Raw genomic sequence first — 21,649 nt, forward strand, 5'->3', positions numbered from 1 at the left:
ACCCTCTTCACAAGGGCCCACTTTCTGCATCAGGTAACATTCACAGGTTCCATACATTAGCCCGTGGTCATATCTTTGGGGGCACCATTCAGCCCCCCTCACCTCCCTCCCAGGGGAGGTAGGCTGACGCACAGAGGAGCTTTCTGACTCCTCCTCTTGGGAGCACATCCTGGGATCTGGGCCTTGCTCCCTCATCCTGCAGCATCTTCCTCCACCTTCTGGGCCAAGCTACAGAAAAGTCAGGAACCTGGAGGCGCATACCAAACAGGAGGATACTCACTGACACAGCCTTGCAGTCTTGTTAGTTGAGCACCATGAATAGACTCAGCCAGGCCTTCGCATTTCCAGCCCAAGCCAGGTAGCACTCTCTGGAACTCCCCAGCCTCGGGAGTCAAAAATTCCTTTATGGTTCTCATCTCAAAGAAACTGCTCACATTAACCTTTCTCCTTTCTGGCCTTCTGCTCGGCACAGAAAAGGAAGAGAAAGTTCTCCAACTAAATTCCTGTCCTCCGGTTTCTTCTTTTCAGATTTATTTCACTAAAAAGCCTCTTCAGTACCCTCTTCTTGATTGCTGAATCAAGTCACATGAACCCTTCATGTAGGATTGGCTAAACTCCCAGCTTCCTTCCTCCCACATCTCCACCCATCCCCTCTCCACCCAGTATTCACCACATTTTCACTTCTGACTGTCTTCCCCAGCAGCTATTAATGATGACAACTCAACAACATGCTCCTGGTCCAGAAAGAAAGTGAGTGATCCCTCTCGATTCCCATACACATTTGGGAGAAGGGGTTTCCTTTTTTCTGAAACCTCAAGACCTGGGGTAAGTGCCTGGGTCAGTGGACTCACCTCCACTGTTGGGGTCGATTCTGGTTTGAAGCAGACCTGCAGGTGGTTATCCAAATTGGCTTCACAGCTCTGTTCACCATTTGGTGCATGTTCTCATTCCCTATCTCTTGGGGGCCTGGCCTTCCGAGTCTCATCCATCCTCTAAACACCAGCTGAAGAGCTCCCATGTGTACAGCGTGCCCAGTGATGCAGAACTTCCCACAGCGTCTTTTGATCCTAAAAACAAACCAGTGTCACAGCTGGCTGGCTGGCCCTGGTCGCATTGCACAGGTGAAGAGGCTGTGGTATTAGGATTTGTCCTGAGCCACCAGGCTGCAGGTGGCAAAGCTGAGTCCAGCAGAGGAACTTGGTTGTGAAGGCAGTTTGCTTTCTGCTCCTGGACTTTTCCTCTTATTCTTTTTTCTCATTTTTCTTCTGTTCCTTCTCATCTTCTCTATGCCCCTGACTCAGCTCCTTACAATTTATTTTCCTCTCTATTCTAATTATTTCTGCCACTCACCTAGACCTGAATTTCACTACTAGCTTTGCCACTGTAGTATCTGTGTGATCTTGTGCACATTTCTCAGCCTCTCTGGGCTTTGATTTCTTCAGCTGAGCACAGTGGTAATACTAACTCCCACACATGATGGAGGTTTAAGAAGGTTATAAATAGAAAGAGAGAGAGAGAGACGAAGGAAGGAAGGAAGGAAGGAAAAACGAAGAAAAGAGAGAAGAAAGTCAGTCTCTGGCTCTTGGCAGTCAGCAGTCATTTCTGTCCTCCACTTTTTTAATTTTGTGGATACATGGCTAAGACTGTACACTTTTGTCCCCCATTCACCTGTATCATCCTTATCATAGAATTGATGGGTTTGATTTATCAGGAGACCCTGGCTGCACTTCTGTGACTATGAGCCGTGGCCAAAGGAGAAGAGCCTGATGGATGTGGCCGGCGTGATTAATAGCAGCCTGTCTGAGAGTGGCGTGTGACGGATCGCCCCAGCTCCACTTTGAATTCTGTGTTGTTACAGGCAGCTGTTTGGCCAAGCAGAGGCACAATGTTCACAGCACAGAGTCTGGCTGCAAGCCCTGGATTTCCTGGGTCACCAAACCCGATTCTCTGAGTGGAAAAGGAAAGAAAGCCAGGGCAATGGCACGCACCCAGAGCAGGGTGTGAGCCCAAGGAGCAGGCGTGGCTCTGCTCCTCTCTCTGACGGGACACAGTAGAGCGCAGACAAGGCTCACCCGTGCCCGTCTCCCCCACCCCCCACTTCCTGCAACGCCACTGTCTGGTGCTTTCCCAGGGAGAAATTCATCATCAGGACGCCTGGAAGCACCCAGAAGAGAGATGTGTGTCACTTTGAGATGTTCTGCTGACCTTCACCTGTCTTCTGCAAATGAGAAAGCATTGTTTTGGGAGCCATGCCCTTCTCTCCATTCTGCAGCTCTCCAACCACCTCAGCATGAGGAGCTTTAAACAAAAAGAAACTTGCATTGTATCCCTATTCCCTACTTAGAGTTAGGATTTGCTCACCCCATCTGCATGTCTTGGACATTGCTGTCAGGGGCTGGAAATTAATCTTGAGGCAGAGCATTTACTGACTCCATTCAAGGGGAATGCAACAGTGAATATGTCTTATTTTTGCCAAGCTGGTTATCCATTTCTTAAACAATTCTTCTAGGAATGTAATCAGTCAGGAACAGGGAAGCTGGGGGTCCTGGTCTGCTCCTGATCTCTGCCTAGCACTGGAGTTGGAGGAAACCTTGCAGCTCCTATTTGAATTTTACACTTGGATGATGTTTCTCTTGGCTTCGACTATAAAGGCTGCTGCCCAGAGCCAATCTTTGGCAAAGCAGAGAAGTATGAAGCTTTTTTTTTCCCCCTAGAATATTCCCAGTATTCCTCTTAAACACTTTTGTCTTTAGTGCTCACCGAGTTCTCAGACACTTCTTTCTTCCTGTACTGCAGCCACATGTGAGCTCTGGGAGGATCTGAGACATATATTCTGTGCATGTAAGTGGTTGATATTATGTACAAGAGCACTTCGGAGAAGGGCGCAGCAACCCACTCCAGTGTTCTGGCCTGGAGAAGCCCAAGGACAGAGGAGCCTGGTGGGCTACAGTCCATGGGGTGGAAAAGAGCCGGACACAACTGAGTGAGACGCAGCACCGCGCAGCACAGAAGAGTGCTTCACAGAGTTCAAGTGTGTCTGCATCTCCCGCAGCGCTAAGCTGCAGAGTCTGGATCAGCGGCCCTGGAGTGGGGCTAAGATTCTACATCTCCAATACGCTCCCAGGTCATGCTGGTGTGTGGCTGGTCTCTGGATGGAATTTTGAACTGTACGTTGAAAAAGCCTTCAGTCCTCCTCCCATGTTTCTCTTTTACCCTTACACTCCTAGCACATTCAAAACATTTCTGACATCATATGTGTGAGTTTACCCCACACCAAGCAATTCTGTGACACCAGCTAGGTGTCCTGCGATTCAGCAGAATTCTGACACTATCAACCAGGACATAGCATCAGGCCCCCACCAGGTTAAGAGCCCAGTTCCATGAGATGGCCCTCCTGCCCCAACTTTGGATTTGGATCACAAGTGGCAGGTCTCCAGGTCACCCACAACTTCTGTCCAACTGGTCTACAAATTGAAGGTTCCCCTGAGCTCCTTCCCCTTGGATTCAATGTTTTTGCAAATAGCTCAGAGAACTGAGAGAAACATTTATGCTTGTGTGTGTGTGTATGTGTGCTCAGCCACTCAGCCGTGTCTGACTCTTTGCGACCCCATGGACTGTAGCCCACTGGGATCCTCTGTCCGTTAGATTTCTCAGGCAAGAATATTAGAGTTGAGTTGCCATTTCCTTCTCCAAGGATCTTCCCCAGGGACTGAACCTGAATCTTCTGCACTGGCAGGTGGATTCTTCACCACTGTGCCACCTGGGAAGCCTTATGTTTACCAATTTATTAAAAGATGTGATAAAGAATGCATATGAACAGTCAGATGAAGAGAGACATGGGGAGAGGTGTGCAGAAGGGTCCCGAGTACAGGCACTTCTTTCCACATGGAGTTGAGGTGCATCACCCACCCACCCCCTGCATATGTGGATATGTTCACCAACCTGGAAGCTCCCCGAATCCTATATTTTGAGGCTTCTTATGGAAACTTTATCACATTGGCATAATCAGTTATTAACTCCATTTCCAGCCCCTTCCCCTCTCTGGAGATGGGAAGGTGGGGCTGAAGATTTCAAGCTTCTAGTCATGACTGAGTCTTTCTGGTGACCAGTGTCCTTTGGGGAGCCCACTCAGTCTCTTCATTAGAACAAAGAAGCTCCTAATACTCCTATCACGTAAGCATTTATGAGTTTCAGAAGCTCCATGTCGGGAACCGAGATGGGGATGGAGTTGGGAGGGTAGGGGGTGGGGGTGGAGCAGAGACCAATGTATAAGTTTCTTGCTGTTTCACAAGTCGCCAAGCCTTAAGTCAATTCTAAAGGGAGAAAATGGGAATGGGAAAGATCCCTCCTTTTCTCTCTGGTTTAGGGAAGTATGTGTGTATGTGCACGAGTGTGTGGGTGTATGTGTGTGTGTGTGTGTGTGTGTGTGGTTCCCGCATTTCTTAGTGACTAGCTTTATCCTTGTGCTCGCTTCAGATCCTGCATGATTATTGGTTTGCTTTATCAAATTTTAAATTAATTGGTCAAGTATCAGTTCTCACTGAGGCACAGTTATGATCAATACAATTTTCATTATTTTTGCCAATAGAAACTTGTATTTTCTCAAAATACCCTGCTCTCTCATTTTGGTAAGAATCAATCAGTTTAAATTGAGTTACTTACAACCTTTTTCTCTACTGTGTGTTTAAAGACAGAAGTGATTTCGGGTGAGTCCAGGATCAGGTCAAGGAGATAGCCCTGCTTATGTCTGAACTGCCGCTGAAGGCTATCACCTAGCAGACTGCCAGAAGAAACGGTTTTTCTGAGAAACTGAAGAGCCGGAAGATGGGAACTCCTCACAGAGGGCATAGCACAGCTGACTCACCAGAGCCAAGTCTAAAACTTCAGTTCTCAGTAAAGATGGGTCTTTATCCCAACCTTCAGTTCAGTTCAGTTCAGTCGATCAGTAGTGTCCAACTCTTTGCGACCCCATGAACCGCAGCAGGCCTCCCTGTCCATCACCAACTCTTGAAGTCCACCCAAACCCATGTCCATTGAGTTGGTGATGCCATCCAGCCATCTCATCCTCTGTCAGCCCCTTCTCCTCCTGCCCTCAATCTTTCCCAGCATCAGAGTCTTTTCCAATGAGTCAGTTCTTCGTATCAGGTGGCCGAAGTATTGGAGTTTCAGCTTCAACATCAGTCCTTCCAGTGAACACCCAGGACTGATCTCCTTTGGGATGGACTGGTTGGATCTCCTTGCAACCCCACAGTTCAAAAGCATCAATTCTTCGGCGCTCAGCTCCCAACCTTATATTGACTCAATTTTCAGGTCCTGGGAGAAAGAAGTCTGTAAGGATGTAAACATAAGAGGGCTATTTTCATGAATGATTCTCTCAGAAAAGAGCTTGCATTGGTATCCTTTGAGGAGAAGGAATGCGTAAAAGAGACTGGTCAACATCAGGGTCCCCCCATGTTTACTGTACTAGCTGAGCTGTGCCTGCAAAGGGTGGCAGCTGTGCCCAGCAAAGGCAGCAGCAGAGCCTGTGGGAGTTAGGAGCATCCTGCATGGAGCCAGGAGAGCAGCAAGGGCAGAGAGAGCGGGGGAACAGAGTGGAGACCACACAGAACACCTGTGTGGGGAACTGAATGATTTCATTCATGAGCTAATCAGAGAAGCTCTCTGGAGACTTCCAAGATTATTAGGGGAAGGGGTGCCTGGAAAGGGGGATTTGCTGGGTACTGAGGCTCCATGTCACAGATAAGAATTAAAGCCTATGCTACAAGCATAATTTAATCAAAATGCCATGTATTTAGGAGAAGGCAATGGCACCCCACTCCAGTACTCTTGTCTGGAAAATCCCATGGACGGAGGAGCCTGGTGGGCTGTGGTCCATGGGGTTGCACAGAGTCGGACACGACTGAAGTGACTTAGCAGTAGCTGCAGCCGTGTATTTAGACATCCGTTCTGTAATAAAATCACAGCACAAGACAGAATGAGTGGCTGTGATCTGCACTCCCATCCAGCCTGAGTAGCTCTGTTTCTTCTGTCTTATGGGGTGTCCACATATGATTTCATTTGAGGAAAAGGGTCTGGAGCTAAAATCCCTGAGTGGGTGCTCTCCAAGGACATGGCCACCGCCAGGACCCATGGCTCTTCCCCTGTGAGTTAGGAAGCAGTGGCTGATGCTGTGGTAAGTTTTAAGAACACAGCTTCTTGGAGCTTTAAGGTTGTGCTCTGGGTGGGGGTACCTGAAGTCTGAGTGCTTCATGCTTCAGTAGTTCTGAGTGCTGACAAAGTCCAATCCCTGTAGATAGCCAGGCCATCAGGACAGCTGTGGCAATGTTTAGGGCAGGGAGAGGATCCTTGCAATGAGGGCTGAAATTCCTGGAGGAAATGGAGGTGGGCAAGGCCCCAGACCTCGCAGGCTATTCTGAGCCAGGAATTAAGAAGCTGTTGCTCAAATTCCCAGCGTTGCAGTGTTCACATTCAGTCTGTACCACCAGCTGGCCTTAGCATCTCTCAACATCCCCAGGGAAAGAGGCCATTTCTAAACTAACCAGAACCCAAATCAGAGACCTCATTCTACCATGATTGAAGTGTTCCGAGTAATGGGATTTTGAATAAATTAGTTATTCATCATGGAAGAGGTATTATAGATAAATACCATTCCTCATTGCTATTCTGAGCTGTCCACCAGTCATCTCCTTTAAGGAGAAAAATAGAAGAATTAATGTGGTTCTGAACAGTGATCTGCTTAATGATTTCAAGGTTTTTATCTGGAGAGGATTTCAATAAACTACTTTAAAAGAAGTGGAATGCAAAAAAGAAAAAATGTGTGAAGGGCCTATATAATTGCTGAAAGGTAAGTTCTGTAAGGCTAGAAATCAACGGAAAGGGTGAATGTTATGGAAAGATTTTTAAGTACTTATTCAGGAGAAACTAAATAGAAAATCAATCAGGAAAATAAAAAATTCATAAACCCAATTGCTTCTAATTGGCTCAGAACATGGTACAGAATTCAAAATGTTTTCCTCTGAACAGCTCTGTCTCTCAAAATTATGACTCTTATCGCAGGAAAGAGTATTCAGGTTACTTTTTTTTTTTTTTTCTTATCAAAGAAAATTCATCAAGGCCAAAGCAATCCTGCAAATGTCTCAAGCTGAAAAACTCTTCATTATGGATATTTATGGAGAAATTCCTACTAAAGTTTTACTCAAGCCAGAAAGAACATATTTTTCTTTCAAGTCTTTAAAGATGTATTAAGCCCCTACTATGTACACAGTATTAAGCAGGACATTATAGGAAATGCACAGATTAATGAGCTGTGATTCCTGAGTATTCTCAGCTTAGAAGGGGAGTCAAGTGAATGCCTAATTAACTTTAGAACAAATACTAATGCAATAAGGGCTTAATAGTAGAGACATCACCACGTGGTAAGAGAAAAATAAAGGATATAGGTGATTTCTGACTAAGGAGATCTACGCAGTTTCCCCCAGGGAGGTAAAATCTATAGAAAAGGGTTAGAAGATATTCCACCCAAAGGGAAGACTTGGAGCTAATGTCCAGCAGAAGAGAAGAGTATTTAATAATAACTTGGAAGAGTTGGCACAAGGTGAAATCCTGAAGACCGTGACAATTATATTTAGTACTATGAGCTCTGCCTCTGTATCTCAAACTTTGGTGGGCACCCATAATTTATGTGCTGCCCTCATTTTTCTTGTCCGAATGAAAATTTCCTGATAAATACATACACTCCTAAGTATTACTGATTTCATAGGTGACCTCTACCAAGGAGTATCTGCTTTTTAAAATTAAAAAAAATTTTTTTGTTTAGTTGCGGCATGCAGGATCTTTGATTTTCTTTGCTTTCATTATTTGCAGCGTACAAGCTCTGAGTTACAGCACTTGGAACGCAGTTCTCTGACTGGAGATCTAACCTGCATTGAGAGTGCGGACTCTTAGCCACTGGACCACCAGGGAAGCCCCGGAGAATTTTAAAATGTTTATTATGTATTTGTTTAAAGTATAAAAGAACTCAAGATATGGAAGTATGCATGATTTAAATGGTAAGGACAAAATAAGAGGTGTCTGGTTCCCTTTTCTTTGTCATGAGCATTTTTCAACATTCCAAAGCTTGCTCAGTGTTTGTTTATAAAAGAGGGGCATGAGGAAAGAAGCTGTCTTTTGTTTCTTAGGTATTAACTCCTTTCTGGTGGAGGAATTGCAGACATTAGTGTGCAGATGGAATGGGTGCATATTTAATTTATTTCATTTTTTAATCAGATGATAATTGCTTTACAGTGTTGTGTTGGTTTCTGCTATACAAGAATGTGAATCAGTCATAATTATATATATATATATGTATATATATACACATACATATATATATATATATCCCTCCCTCTTGAGCCTCCCTCTGGGCACATATTTTAGAAACACCAAGCAGTCCTGAGCTTCAGCTCCAGCTCAGCCTTTTGATTTTGTTTTTTAATTATTAGTTTATTATTTATTTCGGCTACACTGGGTTTTCCATGAGGTTCAAGGGCTTCTCCCTGCAGTGGCTTCTGTTGTTGTGAAGCCCAGACTCTCGGGCAGGCGGGCTTCAGTAATTGCGACACAAGAACAATGAGCCTGAAGCAAGTTTCTGCGCTTCTTGGAGATGCCTGTGCAAGCTGGAGGGGGTCACCGACCCTTACTGAGATGGAGAGGAGGGTAGTGTCCCCTCACATCACACCGGGAGGGCTGATTTCACCTGACAGCAGTCATTCCCAGCACAGACACAGAGGAGGGAAGGGCCGTGAGCGTCCCTGGGGCAGCTGCGTTTTAGGCCATGGGGACCTCATGCTCTCTAGCTCAGCAGGGCCCATGGCCCTCTCCCACTACCCTGCTGACCCCCCCCCCCACCCCACCCTCCCCAGTTGTTTCTTCTGGTTGGTCAACTTTCGAATTTCAGAGGAAAATTATTTTTTCCAGGAGGCTTTCTCTCACCAGGTTGGGTCCAATATCTTCTCACTGTCAAGGCCATTTCTAGTTCACTAGCACTCAATGCCTACATTCCTTGCTAGACTGCAAGTGCCAGGAGGATATCAGATCAAATTACAGCCTGGCTCTTGATTGATGGGCTTGCATGACAGTGAAAGTTGCTCAGTCGTGTCTTGTACAGTCCATGGAATTCTCCAGGCCAGAATACTGGAGTGGGTAGCCTTTCCTTCTCCAGGGGATCTTCCCAACCCAGGAATCAAACCAGCATCTCCTGCATTGCAGGCGGATTCTTTACCAACTGAGCTATCAGGGAAGCAAGGGCTTGCATATTCTTGAGTAAACTAATAGCGGAAAGGGGAAAGGAAGGGAGGGGAAAAGACAGGAGGGAGGGGAGGTAGGAAGGAAAGTGAAAGTGAAAGTGAAAATCATTCAGTTGTGTCCGACTCTTTGCAACCCCACGGACTGTACAGTCTGTGAAATTCTCCAGGCCAGAATACTGGAGTAGGTAGCCTTTCCCTTTTCCAGAGGATCTTCCCAACCCAGGGATGGAATTCAGGTCTCCCACATTGCAGGTGGATTCTTTACCAGCTGAGCCACCAGGGAAGCCCAGGAAGGAAGGAGGGACCCTATTAAAATTCACTCCATTATCACTATATAAACCATCCAGAGGACCGGAAGGCTGGTGTATTCAGACAGTTGTGGCAGCCGCTAAGGAAGAATTAGGAGAAGTTCTGATTAATATGCTGTGATCTTTCCAGGCAAACAAAAAGGCAGCACCGGGGCCACTTATTCTTACAGATGTCAACTTTGCTCTCCGTGCTATTCCTGCAAATGTTTAAATGGCAACATCACAGCCCCGGGGCCTTGTTAACTGCATATGATAAATTCCCACAAACTGACGCTCTTCTGCTTACCACAGAACTTCATAGTATCTTTGACCTGCTTTGCAAACTGGACCTCTTTTACGAAGTATGGTGGTGGATGAATATTTTCAGATCTGTTGCTGGCCAAAACCTTGGCTTTCTCTGCCCACTGAAGCCAAATAAAAAGTACAGAGACAGAGTTTGGAGGTAACAGAAAGGTAGCTTGAATTGTCAGCTGGTAGAAATGGGAATACCTTTCCATGCCCTCCCTTTATGAGGAGTCTTGGGGCTTATGTAACATGAAGGCTGAAAGTCAGGAGTCACTAATGATGAACAAAGGTGTTAGGATCTTGATTTCTTCCTCTAACTTTGTTTCAAAGACAGTCATAGGATGGCATCGGTAACCCAGTAATTGGGTCTGGCAGTTCAGTGGCTCTGTGGCCTTCTTTTTGATTTGAAAAAAAAAGAAGAACTGTAAGGGGAAGAGTGTTGTAAGGGTAAACACCAGATACGGGATGTATTTAACACAGTTCAGTTCAGTTCAGTTCAGTCGCTCAGTCGTGTCCAACTCTTTGCGACCCCATGAATTGCAGCACGCCAGGCATCCCTGTCCATCACCAACTCCCGGAGTTCACTCAGACTCACGTCCATCGAGTCAGTGATGACATCCAGCCATCTCATCCTCTGTCATCCTCTTCTCCTGACCTCAATCCCTCCCAGCATCAGAGTCTTTTCCAAGGAGTCAACTCTTCGCATGAGGTGGCCAAAGTACTGAAGTTTCAGCTTTAGCATCATTCCTTAAAAAGAAATCCCAGGGCTCATCTCCTTCAGAATGGACTGGGTGGATCTCCTTGCAGTCCAAGGGACTCTCAAGAGTCTTCTCCAACACCACAGTTCAAAAGCATCAGTTCTTCGGTGCTCAGTCTTCTTCACAGTCCAACTCTCACATCCATACATGACCACAGGAAAAACCATAGCCTTGACTAGACGCACCTTAGTCGGCAAAGTAATGTCTCTGCTTTTGAATATACTATCTAGGTTGCTCATAACTTTTCTTCCAAGGAGTAAGCGTCTTTTAATTTCATGGCTGCAATCACCATCTGCAGTGATTTTGGAGCCCCCCAAGATAAAGTTTGACACAGTTTCCACTGTTTCCCCATCTATTTCCCATGAAGTGATGGCACCGGATGCCATGATCTTTGTTTTCTGAATGTTGAGCTTGAAGCCAACTTTTTCGCTCTCCTCTTTCACTTTCATCAAGAAGCTTTTTAGCTCCTCTTCACTTTCTGCCATAAGGGTGGTGTCATCTGCATATCTGAGGTTATTGATATTTCTCCCAGCAATCTTGATTCCAGCTTGTGATTCTTCCAGTCCAGCGTTTCTCATGATGTACTCTGCATACAAGTTAAATAAGCACATTGACAATATACAGCCTTGACGTACTCCTTTTCCTATTTGGAACCAATCTGTTGTTCCATGTCCAGTTCTAACTGTTGCTTCCTGACCTGCGTACAGATTTCTTAAGAGGCAAGTCAGGTGGTCTGGTATTCCCATCTCTTTCAGAATTTTCCACAGTTTATTGTGATCCACACAGTCAAAGGCTTTGGCATAGTCAATAAAGCAAAAATAGATGTTTTTCTGGAACTCTCTTGCTTTTTCTATGATCCAGAGGATGTGGGCAATTTGATCTCTGGTTCCTCTGTCTTTTCTAAAACCAGCTTGAACATCTGGAAGTTCATGGTTCACGTATTGCTGAAGCCTGGCTTGGAGAATTTTGAGCATTATTTTACTAGCATGTGAGATGAGTGCAATTGTGCGGTAGTTTGAGCATTCTTTGTCATTGCCTTTCTTTGGAATTGGAATGAAAACGGACCTTTTCCAGTCCTGTGGCCACTGCTGAGTTTTCCAAATTTGCTGGCATATTGAGTGCAGCACTTTCACAGCATCATCTTTCAGGATTTGAAACAGCTCCTCTGGAATTCCATCACCTCCACTAGCTTTGTTCGTAGTGATGCTTTCTAAGGCCCACTTGATTTCACATTCTAGGATGTCTGGCTCTACAAAATGTAGCTCCTGCAGAGTCAAGGGGGCAGAAAAGCAAACTTAGTTACAGACATGTAGAGTTAGGAATAAAATAAAAAAGCTAGAAATGATCAGGCCTGTTCACTCTTCTCTTTATCTTCCTTGTCCTCAGGAAAAGGAAAGGAAAAAAAAAAAAACTCATTTCCCTCTCTCTCTCTCTTTTTATTTTTTCCTTTTTACTGCTACAGAACCTTTCAGAACAATATAATAGACTATTCCATCAGAAAACATTCTGCTTCTGTTTGTAATTCAAAATATCTTTGGGGATCTAAGAATGGAGAAGTTGGATTATTCCTTTTGTTCTTATCTTGACTTCAGGTAGCTCTGGCAAGGGAGGGAATGAAATTAGAGAGGTGTGAGGACACAGTGAAAGGAGCCTTTGGGGACTCAGCATTCAATCCAATTCAATGCAAGGAACAGCTACAAGGTAATTATTGAGTTGAGTGATTCAAAGGAATAGCAGGTATTAGACATTGTATTAATAATCAAAATGTTTATGTAAGTATGGTGCTGAATTATCTCATTTAATATTATCAGCTCTAATGTTGATATTGTACTATTGTTATCCTAACTTTATGGATGAGAAGCCAGGCACAGGGATGAATTTTTAAAAAAGAAACAGAGCCATGCCCAGGGACACATAAACATTGAGTGGTGAGGCCAGGAATCCAACAGGGAAATCCAGTGCTTCCGTCTGTGCAGCTGGCCACTGCTGGGAATGGGAGGGCAGAGAGAGAGCTATAAGATAAGATATAATATAAGATAAAGAGGAGAGTGAACAGGTCTGATCATTTCTAGCTTTTTTATTTTATTCCTAACTCTACATGTCTGATGGAGACCCCATCTCCATCACTTACAAGCACACGGTCCATATAGATGTCTCAGAGCACGAACCCAGACTCCATCATATTTTTTATACCTCTCTGCAGTTTTGGGGGCTTCCTTTTGGAATTGGAGAGAAATTCATCCTGCCTTGTACCTGTCACCCCTACAACTCTTTCTGTCCACCTGAATCTGCCATCGTGTCCACAGCTGATTGGACCACAAATGCTGAAGGACTGCACTTTCTAGGCAGAAGAAAAGAGCTTCTGAGAAGTCCCTGCGGTAACTTTTTCCAGGGACTCAGAAAAGGAAGGTGTGCAGAGAAAGAGAGACAGCCAGCCAGCAGAGAAGGAGGAGCGAGGGGTATGCATGACTGGCCTGGAACATGCCCAGCTTTGTAGTTCAATAACTTGGCACCCTTTAAAGCTTTGTTCTTTAAACATTTACTCAACATTTATTTACATGAGAGGCTGAGTGCTGCCTGGGAAAAAGGCAGAAGAGGAAGCTGTGCTCATTTATTTCACAGTCTTAATTTAGCTCTGACCTCAGGCTTCACAGACAACTCAGCCAAGCAGAGGTTCTGTGGTTACTAGGCTCTTCCATCTTCATACTGTACCTCTCAACCAACCTCAGATCTCATTCTAGCCATCAGCTCTTTTCCTACGGAATCCCCTTTGGGTAGTCTTATCCTCTCCTATCACCCTTGAGAGTCGTGATTTCCCTGCTCCCACCCTCAAAGGTCTTAAGCTATATGGTGGTGGTTTACTCGCTAAGTTGTGTTCAACTCTTGCGACCCCATGGACTGTAGCCTGCCAGGCTCCTCTGTCCATGGGATTCTCCAGGCAAGAACACTGGAGTGGGTTGTCATTTCCTTGTAGTAATCCCTGAGCAGATACTTCTGTGTGTGTGTGTTGTTTGTTTCCTCAACTGGAGTATAGTTGCTTTGGACATGAACTTAGGCAAACTTCGGGAGATGGTGAGGGACAGGGAGGCCTGGTGTGCTGTAGTCCATGGGGCCAGCAAAGAGTTGGACATGACTGGGCGACTGAACAACAACGAGAATTAATAGTTGCTTTACAACGTTGCCTCAGTTTCTGCTGTACAGCAAAGTGAATCAGCTATATGCATACACCAATCCCCTCCCTCTCTGGTGACAGTTTGGTTCCAGGTTGTATTTTGGTATCTCTCACAGAGGTTTCTCCAATGGAATTGTTGCAAGCTGGTCTTGAACTTGTCTCTGAGACAAGGATGGATGAATTGGAGAATGTCAAGTTCATGCACATTTGTGGCATTTACCTGAGGACATTGGGAGCCACTGGAGAGTTTTAAATGGAGTGGTGTGGCCTGTGTTCTAAACAGACTATCCTGGAGGCAATGGACAGAGTGCTACATGGGCCTCGATTGGAGGGTCTGGAGAACTGAGGATGGAGGGGATGGAGGAGAAGACAATACTGACATTCCTCAGTTTTCAAGTCTGCCCAAGTCCTCAGCTCTGTTTTTTGTTTTTGTTTTCGTTTTTTAAATAGTAATCACTGTTGTCATTGTAATCACTTTTGTTATTATAATTTGCAGGGCCCTGTACAAAATGAAAGTGTGGAGCCCTTCTTTTAAAAGTTATCAAAAAGTTTAAGGTGATGATAGCCTGTGGGAGGTTCTCTGAGCTCAGGACTGAGAGACTACATGGGTCACACATCCACAAAACCCATCCTGCCAGAAGCCACACCATCTCTATCCTAGTATATTCCACCAGCTGACTCAGTTATTCCTGCTTCATCATCTCCTTATTTGACTTTTTGGTCAAATATTTGGTCAAATATTTGACTCTATTCTCTTTTTCTGATTTACAGTTTCTGCTTACTGCCTTCTTTCTGAATGTCATTGGCCTCTGTCTTGCTGCTGACTGATGATTTTTTCTGAATATCTCATTTTCAGACCCTACACAAGACAGAGTCTGATAATGTTGACATGGATACTGTCTAACAGAGATCATTTTTGTTAGGAAGAACCCCATCAATAATTAGTCTCAAGGTCATAGGCTGACCCTGACTCAAGTGTCCACTTCTTGCCAGGCTGGCAGGGGCACATGAGCAGAAGGGGGTCTTGAAGCAGCCTCTGCATGCTGGTGCCCAAGTGTCTTTCAGACACATAATTTCCAGTGAAGTTGAAAAAGAATAGCTTTATTGCTTTGCCAGGCAAATGGGGATACTGTGAGATCGTAACTGCCAAAACTGTTTATCCCAACCCACAAGGGATCTGACAAGGTGTTATATAGAAATAGTTCAAAGGTGGGGCTGCTGATAAACACCAGGGCGTGTGCAGGGCCTCCAGTTCCTTTAATCTGGACTCAGGTGTTCTCCTGAGGAGTTCCTGTGGTTTCCAAATTTATCAAACTGTGACCTGCTCTCTGGATTGAAGAAACCTTCCTCAAGTAGTTAACATCATCCATTCATTGGGAGTTTTAATTCTGCAGAAGTGATCAACGATATTGTTATGTGTATGCTTTCCTTGAAAGGGAACCAGGATCCTGTCCCAAGGCTGTACTATTGTCTCTTGACTGTTCCCCCTTTATCTCTGCTTCTCCTCCCTTTCCTGAAAAGCAACTGAACCTGGGCTTTGGAACTTCCTTGGCTCCAAAATCACTGCAGATGGTGACTGCAGCCATGAAATTAAAAGACGCTTACTCCTTGGAAGAAAAGTTATGAGCAACCTAGATAGTATATTCAAAAGCAGAGACATTACTTTGCCGACTAAGGTGCGTCCAGTCTAGGCTATTTTTTTTCCAGTGATCATGTATGGATGTGAGAGTTGGACTGTGAAGAAGGCTGAGCGCCGAAGAATTGATGCTTTTGAACTGTGGTGTTGGAGAAGACTCTTGAGAGTCCCTTGGACTGCAAGGAGATCCAACCAGTCCATTCTGAAAGAGATCAGCCCTGGGATTTCTTTGGAGGGAATGATGCTAAAGCTAAAACTCCAGTACTTTGGCCACCTCATGCGAAGCATTGACTCATTAGAAAAGACTCTGATGCTGGGAGGGATTGAGGGCAGGAGGAGAAGGGGCCGACAGAGGATGAGATGGCTGTATGGCATCACTGACTCAATGGACATGAGTCTGAGTGAACTCCGGGAGTTGGTGATGGACAGGGAGGCCTGGCGTGCTGCGATTCCTGGGGTGCAAAGAGTCAGACACGACTGAGCAACTGAACTGAACTGAACTGAACTGAACTGAACTGAACTTCCAGTATTCTGGCCTGGAAAACTCCATCGACTGTATAGTCCAATTCAGTTCAGTCGTTCAGTCGTGTTCGACTCTTTGCGACCCCATGGCCTGCAGCATGCCAGGGTTCCCTGTCCATCACAAACTCCTGGAGCTTACTCAAACTCATGTCCCTCGAGTCGGTGATGCCATTCAACCATCTCATTCTCTGTCATCACCTTCTCCTCCCGCTTTCAATCTTTCCCAGCATCAGGGTCTTTTCAAATGAGTCAGTTCTTTGCATCAGGTGGCCAAAGTATTGACGTTTCAGCTTCAGCATCAGTCCTTCCAATGAATATTCAGGAATGATTTCCTTTAAGATGGACTGGTTGGATCTCCTTGCAGTCCAAGGGACTCTCAAGAGTCTTCTCCAACTCCACAGTTCAAAAGCATCAATTCTTCTGCGCTCAGCTTTCTTTATAGTCCAACGCTCACATCCATACATGACTACTGGAAAAACCATAGCCTTGACTAGGTGGACCTTTGTTGGTAAACTAATGTCTCTGCTTTTTAATATGCTGTCTAGGTTGGTCATAGCTTTTCTTCCAAGGAGCAAGCATCTTTTAATTTCTTGGCTGTCAGTCACCATCTGCAGTGATTTTGGAGCCCAAGAAAATAAAGTCTCTCACTGTTTCCATTGTTTCCCATCTGTTTGCCATGAAATGATGGGACCGGATGGCATGATCTTAGTTTTCTGAATGGAGTTTTAAGCCAACTTTTTCAATCTCCTCTTTCACTTTCATCAAGAGGCTCTTTAGTTCTTCTTCACTTTCTGCCATAAGGGCGATGTCATCTGCGTATCTGAGGTTATTGATATTTCTCCCAGAAATCTTGATTCCAGCTTTTGCTTCATCCACAGCCCAGCATTTTGCATGATGTGATCTGCATATAAGTTAAATAAGCAGAGTGACAGTATGCAGCCTTGTTGTACTCCTTTCCCGATTTGGAACCAGTCTGTTGTTCCATGTCCAGTTCTAACTGTTGCTTCTTGACTTGCATACAGATTTCTCAGGGGACACAGAAAGGCTTCTGTGTCCAGGAGCCCCAGAGAGTCCTGTTTGGTTTCACTTCATAGGGAAGGAACAGATTTCTAGACTTCTCTCCAGTAAATAATTTAGGTTTGAGTCCTTGTCCAGGCTTTACAACTATAATAAATTATAAGAAACTTGATGAGATCTTTCTTCTTGTGCTCAGAGGGCTTATAAACTTACTGGGGAGAAAGGAGATTAAGATCTTTGTCATGTTGGGAAGTACCTGTTGAGGACTGTGATAAGAAATGCACCACACAGGTTTTGCGTGCCCCCTGCCCCTGTCCTCCCAGGGGTTTCTGGGGAGTGGGATCTCCCACATGGCATTCCTGGCCCCATCACTCAATTGTTATATGTCTCTGGACATGTTCTTCCATTTCTTTGTGCCTCAATGTTCTCAGTTGTAAAATTAGGGCCATAAGAGTACAGTCCTGGTCTCAGAGAGTTTTGTGATATTGTATGAGATCACCTATTCCTGGCTCAGTAAATGATTTGGCCTAATAACTTCTACCATATATCTTTGTCTTCCTTTATTCCTAAATTTCTCCTCCCCTTGCTGAACAGGCAAATTGTATCCCTCTCTCTCCAGAAGGTCCATGCTCCTTCCTGCTCCTTTAACTTTGCTCAGAGTGTTTCCACCTAAGTAAGTCTTCCCTCCTCTCATTCCCGCTTTCCTTTTAGGCCTCATTTATTATTTTCACAACCCAGACTCAGTCCAAGGCCTTCATACAGCTTCTCTTGATTGTTTCAACCCCACATAGTCAAAGAGCTTAGATCTCAGAGTGCAGCTCCTCTTTACAACTCATAAAATTGAGGCTGACAGAGTCAAGCCTCTTTCTCTTTCCTAATCTCCTATTTATGTCACACATCTGTACCATCCGTCATAACCCTTACCTATCACTGCCTCTGTCCTCCTGCTTCCTGTCTTAACAACTATTCATTTTAACCTTTAGATTTCAGTTCAAATGATTCTTCCTCAGCCTTACTCACCCCAGTTCAGTTCAGTCGCTCAGCCGTGTCTGACTCATTGAGACCCCATGAATCACAGCATGCCAGGCCTCCCTGTCCATCACCAACTCCCGGAGTTCACTCAGACTCACGTCCATCGAGTCAGTGATGACATCCAGCCATCTCATCCTCGGTCGCCCCTTCTCCTCCTGCCCCCAATCCCTCCCAGCATCAGAGTCTTTTCCAATGAGTCAACTCTTCCCATGAGGTGGCCAAAGTACTGGAGTTTCAGCTTTAGCATCATTCCTTCCAAAGAAATCCCAGGGTTGATCTCCTTCAGAATGGACTGGTTGGATCTCCTTGCAGTCCAAGGGACTCTCAAGAGTCTTCTCCAACACCACAGTTCAAAAACATCAATTTTTTGGCACTCAGCCTTCTTCACAGTCCAACTCTCACATCCATACATGACCACAGGAAAAACCATAGCCTTGACTAGACAGACCTTAGTCAGCAAAGTAATGTCTCTGCTTTTGAATATACTATCTAGGTTGCTCATAACTTTCCTTCCAAGGAGTAAGTGTCTTCTAATTTCATGGCTGCAATCACCATCTGCAGTGATTTTGGAACCCCCCAAAATAAAGTTTGACACTGTTTCCACTGTTTCCCCATCTATTTCCCATGAAGTGATGGGACCAGATGCCATGATCCTCGTTTTCTGAATCTTGAGCTTTAAGCCAACTTTTTCGCTCTCCCCTTTCACTTTCATCAAGAGGCTTTTTAGCTCCTCTTCACTTTCTGCCATAAGGGTGGTGTCATCTGCATATCTGAGGTTATTGAGATTTCTCCTGGCAATCTTGATTCCAGCTTGTGATTCTTCCAGTCCAGCATTTCTCATGATGTACTCTGCATACAAGTTAAATAAGCAGGGTGACAATATACAGCCTTGATGTACTCCTTTCCTATTTGGAACCAGTCTGTTGTTCCGTGTCCAGTTCTAACTGTTGCTTCCTGACCTGCATACAGATTTCTCAAGAGGCAGATCAGGTGGTCTGGTATTCCCATCTCTTTCAGAATTTTCCACAGTTTATTGTGATCCACACAGTCAAAGGCTTTGGCATAGTCAATAAAGGAGAAATAGATGTTTTTCTGGAACTCTCTTGCTTTTTCCATGATCCGGCGGATGTTGGCAGTTTGATCTCTGGTTCCTCTGCCTTTTCGAAAACCAGCTTGCACACCAGAGAGTTCACAGTTCACGTATTGCTGAAACCTGGCTTGGAGAATTTTGAGCATTACTTTACTAGCATATGAGATGAGTGCAATTGCGCAATAGTTTGAGCATTCTTTGTCACTGCCTTTCTTTGGGATTGGAATGAACACTGACCTTTTCCAGTCCTGTGGCCACTGCTGAGTTTTCCAAATGTGCTGGCATATTGAGTGCAGCCCTTTCACAGCATCATCTTTGAGGATTTGAAACAGCTCCACTGGATTCTATCACATCCACTAGCTTTGTTCGTAGTGATGCTTTCTAAGGCCCACTTGTCTGGCTCTAGATTAGTGATCACATCATCATGATTATCTGGGTTGTAAAGATCTTTTTTGTACAGTTCTTCCGTATATTCTTGCCACCTCTTCTAAATATCTTCTGCTTCTGTTAGGTCCAGACCATTTCTGTCCTTTCTCAAGCCCATCTTTGCATGAAATGTTCCCTTGGTATCTCTAATTTTCTTGAAGAGATCTCTAGTCTTTCCCATTCTGTTCTTTTCCTCTATTTCTTTGCACTGATCGCTGAAGAAGGCTTTCTTATCTCTTCTTGCTATTCTTTGGAACTCTGCATTCAGCTGCTTATATCTTCCCTTTTCTCCTTTGCTTTTTGCCTTTCTTCTTTTCACAGCTATTTGTAAGGCCTCCCCAGACAGCCATTTTGCTTTTTTGCATTTCTTTTCCATGGGGATGGTCTTGATCCCTGTCTCCTGTACAATGTCATGAACCTCATTCCATAGTTCATTAGGGACTCTATCCATCAGATCTAGGCCCTTAAATCTATTTCTCACTTCCACTGTATAATCATAAGGGATTTGATTTAGGTCATACCTGAATGGTCCAGCGGTTTTCCCTATTTTCTTCAATTTAAGTCTGAATTTGGCAATAAGGAATTCCTGATCTGAGCCACAGTCAGCTCCTGGTCTTGTTTTTTCCTGACTATATAGAGCTTCTCCATGTTTGGTTGCAAAGAATAGAGTCAATCTGATTTCGGTGTTGACCATCTGGTGATGTCCATGTGTAGAGTCTTCTCTTGTGTTGTTGGAAGAAAAAGATCAATCCTATGGTTGTCCCTTCTCATAGCAACCTCCCCTTGGAAGACTTCATCAAAAAGCAATTCAGGGTTTATTGCTATCGTTAGTTGATTAACATCCACCTCTCTCACTTACTGGAACGAAAGTGTTTTTTAGAAATCATTTTCTTATTGGGTTCAGTTTAGTTCAGTTGCTCAGTCATGTCTGACTTATTGTGACCTCATGAACCCCAGCATGCCAGGCCTCCCTGTCTATCACCAACTCCTGGAGTTCACTCAAACCAATGTATATTGAGTCAGTGATACCATCCAACCATCTTATCCTCTGCTGGCCCCTTCTCCTCCTGCCCTCAATCATTCCCAGCATCAGGGTCTTTTCCAATGAGTCAGCTCTTCACATCAGGTGGCCAAAGTATTGGGGTTTCAGCTTCAACATCAGTCCTTCCAATGAATATTCAGGAATGATTTCCTTTAGGATGGACTGGTTGGATCTCCTTGCAGTCCAAGGGACTCTCAAGAGTCTTCTCCAACACCACAGCTCAAAACATCAATTCTTTGGTGCTCAATTTTCTTTATAGTCCAACTGTCACATCCATACATGACTACTGGAAAACTCATAGCCTTGACTAGACGGACCTTTGTTGACAAAGTAATGTCTCTGCTTTTCAATATACTATCTAGGTTGCTCATAACTTTCCTTCCAAGGAGTAAGTGTCTTCTAATTTCATGGCTGCAATCACCATCTGCAGTGATTTTGGAGCCCCCCAAAATAAAGTTTGACACTGTTTCCACTGTTTCCCCATCTATTTCCCATGAAGTGATGGGACCAGATGCCATGATCCTCGTTTTCTGAATCTTGAGCTTTAAGCCAACTATTTCACTCTCCTCTTTCACTTTTATCAAGGGGCTCTTTAGTTCTTCTTTACTTTCTGCCATAAGGGTGGTGTCATCTGCATATCTGAGGTTATTGATATTTCTCCTGGCAATCTTGATTCCAGCTTGTGCTTCCTCCAGCCCAGCGTTTCTCATGATGTACTCTGCATACAAGTTACATAAGCACATTGACAATATACAGCCTTGATGTACTCCTTTCCCGATTTGGAACCAGTCTGTTGTTCCGTGTCCAGTTCTAACTGTTGCTTCTTGACTTGCAGACAGGTTTCTCAAGAGGCAGGTCAGGTGGTCTCGTATTCCCATCTCTTTCAGAATTTTCCACAGTTTATTGTGATCCACACAGTCAAAGGCTTAGGCATAGTCAAGAAAACAGAAATAGATGTTTTTCTGGAACTCTCTTGCTTTTTTGATGATCCAGCAGATGTTGGCAATTTGATCTCTGGTTCCTCTGTCTTTTCTAAAACCAGCTTGAAGATCTGGAAGTTCACAGTTCACATATTGC

General features: G+C 44.6%; 1 long non-coding RNA gene across 6 annotated transcripts in view; it reads left to right on the forward strand.

Moving 5' to 3' along the window:
* The first annotated feature begins 668 nt into the window (after positions 1 to 668).
* LOC138419751 (uncharacterized) overlaps positions 669 to 21,649 on the forward strand; it is a 46,883-nt gene continuing 25,902 nt past the window's right edge. For 2 of the 6 annotated variants that reach the window (XR_011249058.1, XR_011249059.1), the window contains exons 1-2: positions 686 to 750; positions 7,864 to 8,048. This is a non-coding gene — a long non-coding RNA (uncharacterized lncRNA). Of the gene's footprint in view, positions 751 to 1,711; positions 2,689 to 2,796; positions 3,168 to 5,144; positions 6,173 to 7,863; positions 8,061 to 21,649 lie in introns of those variants that run through there. The other 4 variants (XR_011249053.1, XR_011249060.1, XR_011249056.1 and 1 more) reach the window with 4 other exon arrangements.

Source organism: Ovis canadensis, chromosome 1, assembly GCF_042477335.2.
Source record: "Ovis canadensis isolate MfBH-ARS-UI-01 breed Bighorn chromosome 1, ARS-UI_OviCan_v2, whole genome shotgun sequence".
Lineage (NCBI taxonomy): Eukaryota > Metazoa > Chordata > Mammalia > Artiodactyla > Bovidae > Ovis > Ovis canadensis.